Source organism: Vipera ursinii (genome assembly GCF_947247035.1).
Source record: "Vipera ursinii genome assembly, chromosome: 1".
Taxonomy (NCBI): domain Eukaryota; kingdom Metazoa; phylum Chordata; class Lepidosauria; order Squamata; family Viperidae; genus Vipera; species Vipera ursinii.
In genome coordinates this window covers 112,766,053-112,773,478 of record NC_139512.1, presented here as the reverse complement: position 1 = coordinate 112,773,478, position 7,426 = coordinate 112,766,053, and positions in this window count along the sequence as shown.

Sequence of the window (7,426 nt, the reverse complement as noted above, 5' to 3'; positions counted from 1 at the left end):
TTTTGCCTATTAACCTTAAATCCAGAAACTTGTCCATATTGCAAAATTATTTCCATTAAATCTATAACCGACTGAGTCGGTTGACCCAATGTAATAACCAAGTCATCTGCAAACGCTCTCAATCTATAATCTTGATCTTTAATTTTAATTCCCTTTATTTTATTTGAGTCACGTATCTTAATAATATTTCCAATGTTAAAACAAACAGCAATGGTGACAATGGACATCCCTGTCTTGTACCCTTTTCAATTTTGCAAGCTTCTGTTAAACTACCATTAATTATTATTTGGGCTGTTTGTTTCTGATATATTGCCCTAATAGGTTGTAAAAACCTATCACCAAACTCCATCTTCTCTAAAAGTTTAAATAAAAATTGCCAATTCAATTGATCAAACACCTTTTCAGCATCCAAAAAAACAATGCTGCAGGGACTTGATTATTTCTTTCCAAATATTCTAATCAGTTTACAATATGTCTCACATTACTTTTCATTTGTCTACCACTTATAAATCCTGTTTGATCACTATAAATCAATTGCTGCATAACCTTCATTAATCTATTTGCTAAGATCTTTGCAAATATCTTATAATCCGTATTTAAAAGCGATATAGGTCTGTAATTTTTTGATTGGGTAAGATCTTGATCTTCCTTTGGAATCAACATTATAAATGCTGTTCTCCATGATGGAGGCACTTCCCTCCAGACAGAATTGTCCTAAATAATTCTTTCAAAGGTTCCACCAACTCTAATTGTAAATTTTTATAATAAGTAGCTGTCAAACCATCTGTTCCAGGTGTCTTACCCACTTTTAGTTGTTTAATTGCTAAAATAATTTCTTTAGCAGTTATCGGTTGATTTATCCCTTCCTTCTGTTCTTGTGTAAGTGTAGGGATATTCACTTCTTGTAAATACCTATCTATAACCTTGAGTTATATCCCTTGCATATAATTTAGAATAAAATTCAACAAAAGCCTTTTTAATAAGATTTTGTTGATACACCTCTTTACCCTTATATTCTATCTTGTCTATATTACGTGACTTTTGTTTTTTCCTTAACAAATAAGCTAACCATCTACCTGGCTTATTAGCATTGTAAAAAGCATTATGTTTGACATATCATAAGTTAGATGCCACTTGATCTGCCATCAACATATCAAACTGCCCTCTTAACAAATTAATTGCTTCTTTCAACCTCTTATTCGAGTTCAAGATAAAAGCCCTCTCTTTCATCTTTATTTCCTCCTCTAATTCTTTATGCTTATATTCCAATCTATGTCTATATTTATTATTCAAATATATTAAAACTCCTCTCATATAAGCTTTACTTGCATCCCAAACCATTTCAATTGGAGTACCCTTATGCATGTTTATAGTAAAAAATTCTTTCATTTGTTTTTTACATTCTTCCACATTTTCTTCATATCTAAACAGATTTTCATTTAATCTCCAAGATCTCCTATCTCCCAAGGGCTCGCAACTTGGGAGTCCTCCTAGATTCAAAGCTTACTCTGGAAGACCACATAACAACTGTGAGTAGGGGGGCCTTCACCCAGGTTCGCCTGGTGCGCCAGTTGCAGCCCTATCTTGACCGGGATGCCCTGCGTACGGTCACTCATGCACTCGTGACCTCTCGTTTAAACTACTGCAACACTCTCTACATGGGGCTGCCCTTGAGGACCACTCGGAGGCTCCAACTGGTACAGAATGCAGCCGCGAGAGTTGTGCTGGGAGTCTCCCGATACTCCCATGTTACACCTCTGCTCCGTGAGCTGCATTGGCTCCCAGTTGTCTTCTGAGTGAGATTCAAGGTTTTGGTAATGGTTTTCAAGGCCCTACATGGCATGGGTCCGGAGTACCTCAGGGATCACCTGCTGCCGGCATCAACTTCCCTCCACCCTGTGCGTTCCCACAGAGAGGGCCTCCTCAGGGTGCCACCGATCAGAGAATGCCGTCCAGTGGCCCCCAGGGGGGGGTCCTTCTCTGTGGGTGCCCCGGATTTATGGAATTGGTTGCTGGTTGAGCTCCGGATGGCGCCCGACCTTCGCTCCTTCCGGCGCGATCTGAAGACTCATTTGTTCAAACAAGCCGGCCTGGCCTGATGGGGGATGGGTTGGGATTTTATTGTTGTTGTAAATATTTTTACCTATTGTTTTAGCTTGGGCAGTTGTTTAATTCTCTTTTAACTTTTGTATCTTTGTATTTTTATATGTTTGCCCTGTTCACTGCCCTGAGTCCTTCGGGAGAAGGGCGGTATACAAATAAAATTATTATTATTATTATTATTATTATTATTATTATTATTATTATTATTATTATTATTATTATTATTATTCCCCTTGTCCAATTCCATCCATACTGGACTGTGGTCTGATAAGATTCTTGGACATATCTTGATCTTCTTAACCCTAGAAAAAAATCATTAGTAGTTAATACAAAGTCAATCCTGGAAAAAGATTGATGTCTGTCAGAAAAAAAAAGTAAAATCCCTTTCTTCCACGTTTCGTTCTCTCCAAACATCTCTCAGTTCCAGATCATCTTTCATGTCAAAAAAAGATTTAGGCAATCTAGCATGATTTGGAGTGCTTTTAAAAGGTCCTTTTTATCTTTTTGTGTGTCCAATACTCCATTCCAGTCTCCCATTAAAATACACGATTTATAATCCCATTGAATTATTTTATTATGTAGAAGTTTATAAAATTCTCCTTGCTGTTGATTAGGTGCATATAATCGAATTAAAAGTACTTTCTTCCCTTCTATTAAAAGTTCAATTATGATATATCGTCCTTGTTTATCTGCTTCAGTTAAGTTAGCTGTTAAATTCTTCTTCACATAAATGACTACACCATTTTTCTTTTCTGCAGCAGATGCAATAAACTGCATACCCAATCTAGAGTTTATCAAATATTTTTGATCAGATACACAGATATGTGTTTCCTGCAAGCATATGACATCATTTTTAAATTGTTTCAAGTACTGAAATATTTTCTTTCTCTTTTGCAGTGAATTTAAACCATTAACATTCCATGTTAGAAACTTTGTCACCATTTTTTGCAACTTGAAGCTTTCGGAGCGTATCTTGCAGATTCACAAGCATCTGCTTCTTTGGTCTCACTCCTCCCACTGCTTCAGTATAAGTAGATTCTTGAGTTGTAATTGTAGTATATTGTTTCTGTTGTTGTTGTTGTTGTTGTTGTTGTTGTTGTTGTTCCTTTTGTCTGGTTGCAGCCCGTGTCACTCTTTGAGCCCTTGATTCTTCTAATGGAGCCAAGGGCTGCGCAATTTCCAAAGTTTGCTGTGCTTCTTTTGAAATCAGCGAGATAATTTCTTCATCTCACTGTGTATCTTCCAATTGTGTCTGTCGCGCTTCTTTTTCCTTTCTTCTTTTAATTTCTGTGGATGTCGGTGAGTCTGCCTTCAGTATATTACAATAAAAATCTTGTGCCTTCAGAACTGTATTAAGACGATATCTTGTACCAACATAATTCACCACTATCCCAGTTGGTATCTCTCATCTAAACTGAATCTGTGGTTTTTTTAATTCATGGTTTGGAAGCCATTTTAACACCCAATTAACTTTCGTTTCTCACTTTCACTTTTCCGCCCAAATTACAACTTTGTTGCTTCACTGTTAAATATCCAAGTCTTTTAAATCACTTTTGAGCCAACTTCAAATGTTTTTAACAGAGTCTTTTACAACTTTAAAAATCCACTTTATATCTTCCTCCTTCTTTTATTCTATTTTCCTTATTCTTTGTTCTTCCCACTTTCTCTAAAGATTTATTCCGGCGCCATCCTCCTCCCCTTCCTTTAAGTTAAACCGGAGTTAAAGATCATATACTTGCTGTTTCAATATTCTCCTGCTCAGCTCTGCCTGTGTCCAAGTAATCCAAAATACAATATTGGGAGCAGGGATGGTTGCAGCGTCCTGTTCTGTTTCAAAGCCTTGAAACAGAGGAGTCCCCGAGTCCGGAGCTAATTCAGGCTCCGAGGGAGCTCTCACCCTTCGACCCCCAGAGTGATAATTCTGGGGGTCTAGGTGAGCTCTACCTCTACCTGAATGCTCACCCCCCCTCTTCTCCCAAGGAGGGGATTCCCAAACCGTGAAACAGCTGATTGTCACTGTTTTTGCGATTTAAATGCAGCAACGGGGCTGACGGTCAAAAATGACCGCCTTCGACGGAGCCTTGCCACCCGGAAGTGTCGATAAGGTGTAACATACTTATGAATTCAGGCCTCTGTTCCCTCTAAGATGAAAGGCTGAGATACTAATCAATGATGTTGAAGGTACTATTTTGTGTTTTGTATTCTAATACAAAGGTATTATACTTATCTGTGCTCTCTGCATGTGTATTTGAATACTTCTCTGACATTTAATCAAATGGCCTTAGGAACAAAAGCCACATACAGATCTGCAATGAGAAAAACATTTCTTAATCAGCTTCATGCAGAGAAATTTAAGGATGACAAAAGGGAGGATTGATTGCAGAATCAGAAAATGAGGCCACTGTTCAATCAGCAAGGTTACAATCTGGGTGGCTTTAAAAAGGCTGCAATGTGTTCATCTGTTCCTGTCAGAATCCATTTATATCACATTCATAAATGTATGTTTAAAACATTATCCCCTCCCTGGATTTTGCCATCTCCTGAGGAAGGAGGAGTGGATATGGATTCAGCCTGCCTTAGGTTATTTCAAAGACCAAGGGAAACCTTTTGAACTGGGGTAACAAAGGGGAGGGTTAGGGAAGAAGGCATCTGGCCTGTGTCTCCATTTGAATCTGTAAAGGAAGAAGGCAATAACCGTAAAAGATCCAGAGTTCCCTTTTTCCCACGAAAGGGATGACACGAAGTAATGATGGGGGGGCTGACCAAATGGGGTTGAGGGAAGGGGGGTTGAACCGGGAACTCTTTATAAAGTCTCAATCTGTAAAACGATACTAGGTCCAGAAATGCCACATGCTCCTGTTCACAGATAGGAGGAGACAAACACTCCTTGGTCGAGGATTCACATCGACTTTGCTGGGTCTTTCAGGGACAGCAATTTTTGATAGTGGTCGACAGCCACTCTAAATGGCTGGAAGTTATTCCAATTGCAAGTATGACTACTGCTAGGACCATCCAGGTGCTTAGAAAGCTTTTTGCAACACACGGGCTGCCGGACGTCATAGTATCCGACAATGGGGCCCAGTTCACAGTGGCAGAGTTTCAAGCCTTCTTGAGGACTAACCTCATAAGGCATGCTACATCAGCTCCCTTTCACCCTTCAAGTAACAGGCAGGCCAAACGGATGGTGCACAGTACAAAGGAGTCACTCAAGCGCATAGTGACTGGGGATTGGCACCACAGGCTGGCTGATTTTTTGCTTTGCCAGCACACCACGCCTTGCACAGCAATAGGCAAGAGCCCAGCAGAGTTTTGCTGAGGAAGAAGGCTCATCACTAAACTGGACAGGCTATACCCAGACCAGGTGGCAGCAGACGCCTCTCGCCCAAAGCTTCTGAGGGGGTTGAAAGTGGGTGATGGGGTGTGGGCCCGGAACTATGGGCATGGGAACTTGTGGGTACCAGGTAAAATTGCTAAAGTCTTGGGCCCCCTCTCATATGAGGTGGCTCTGAATGGCGGGCAAGTCGTTCGCCACCATATTGATCAGCTGCAGAAGCGGTTCCCAGAACGGCCACAAAGCAAGGACCTCACGACAGGTCCGTTCCCAGAGCCAGAAACCAGCAGCCAAGCAGGGCAATTCACATGCCCTGAGGACTCTATCAGTCAGAACAATGGGGAGGTGGCCGTAGATGGGCAAAGCCCAGGAGTGCAACATGTGTCCCCCAATGGGGAAAGTCAAACCAACCAAGACAGCCACTGTGCTAACTCTGCTCCAACGATGGACTTTGGCTTGGGCCAAACAGGAATGGCCAGCCAGATGGACTCGAGTCAGTCTGACTCTCGTGGACTCATGGGTCCCGGTCTACCCAGCCTGGCGGGCAAGCTGGTAGACTGGGAGTTGCCTGGATCCCCCAGGCAATCTACAAGGTCATGTAAGCGTCCAACTTATTTTCAGGATTTTGTCCTCAAGTAATTGTACTATCGTAAGTGCTTATGTAACTATTGTACTTGCCTCCTGTTCAGGAAAAGTATCTGTACTATTGAAAGTGTTTGTACACTGCTGTACTTATTTCCTACTATTGCTTTGTACTATTGCAAACATTGTAAACTGCTGTATTTTATTTTCTACTATTGTTTATTATAATATGTGTACATTCTAGGGGGAGTAATGTATTGGGCCTAGTTTAACTTGAGCTGTACCACATGGGTTCTGAATGCTTAAGGAGGGAGTTGGTAACGGTTCTGGCTCCTCAGACAGACAATCTCCAGGACCACCATTGGTTGGCTCTAGGGCGGCAATAGGTTCCTTTAAACCTGAACACTGGGCACTATCTAACAAAATGAAATTCAATTGTGAAAAAAGTAAGGTTCTACATTTAGGCAGGAAAAATCAAATGCACAGATATAGTATAGGTGGTACCTTGCTCAATAGTAGTAACTGTGAGAGATCTCAGAGTCCTAGTGGACAATCACTTAAATATGAGCCAGCAGTGTGCTGCAGCTGCCAAAATAGCCAACACAGTGCTAGGCTGCATTAACAGTTGCCCACCTGGCCAAGCAATGCTTGCAACTGCAGGGATGCTGCAACTTCCCCCACCCACCTATCTCCCCTGTTCTATGTGCTTTTGGCCACCCTGCCCAGTGACAGTCAGTGGTGGCAGCATTATGAAAGATGTCAAACCCTTTGGAAATTACATCAGTAAAAAACCTGTCTTAATTTTCTTCCTTGTCCTAAATGTTTCTAAAATCAGATACTGTATGCATTAAACTTAATAGCAGTTCTCTATACTTTGCTGACTTCTTGTCTTCAATATAAGGATTTGTTGAGAACAAAGAGCTAAACTGCTACTACAATTCAAATACTAGATCTCATCTTTTAAAACTCTTAAAAAGTCACGTAGTTTTAAAAGTATAGATTGGATTTCAAAAATATAAATGTCAGATGGTTGCCAAGCACCTGAAATGAAACCGTGTGACCACAAGAGGGTAGTGCAACATTTTATGATGATTAGAGGTTCTGTACAGGTAGGAGCTTTAAACAGTCATTAAGCAATTAGTCAAAAGTCAAGGACTATCTGTATATAAAACACTCTCCAAACTCTTATTCAGAACTAAACCCCATCAAGTTCCACTGTTATTATTATTTATCATTTTCTGTAGTACTGTGTTCATCAGATGTTTGGGATTTTAACTCCCACAATCAGCACACAGGAGGATAAAAAATGAGATTAGGGGAGCAGGAATTCAGTATTTCTGAAAACTGAGAAAGTTTATCCTAAGAAATATATTTAGAACTGCAAATTTCATCGAATGCAATGAAGTTGCA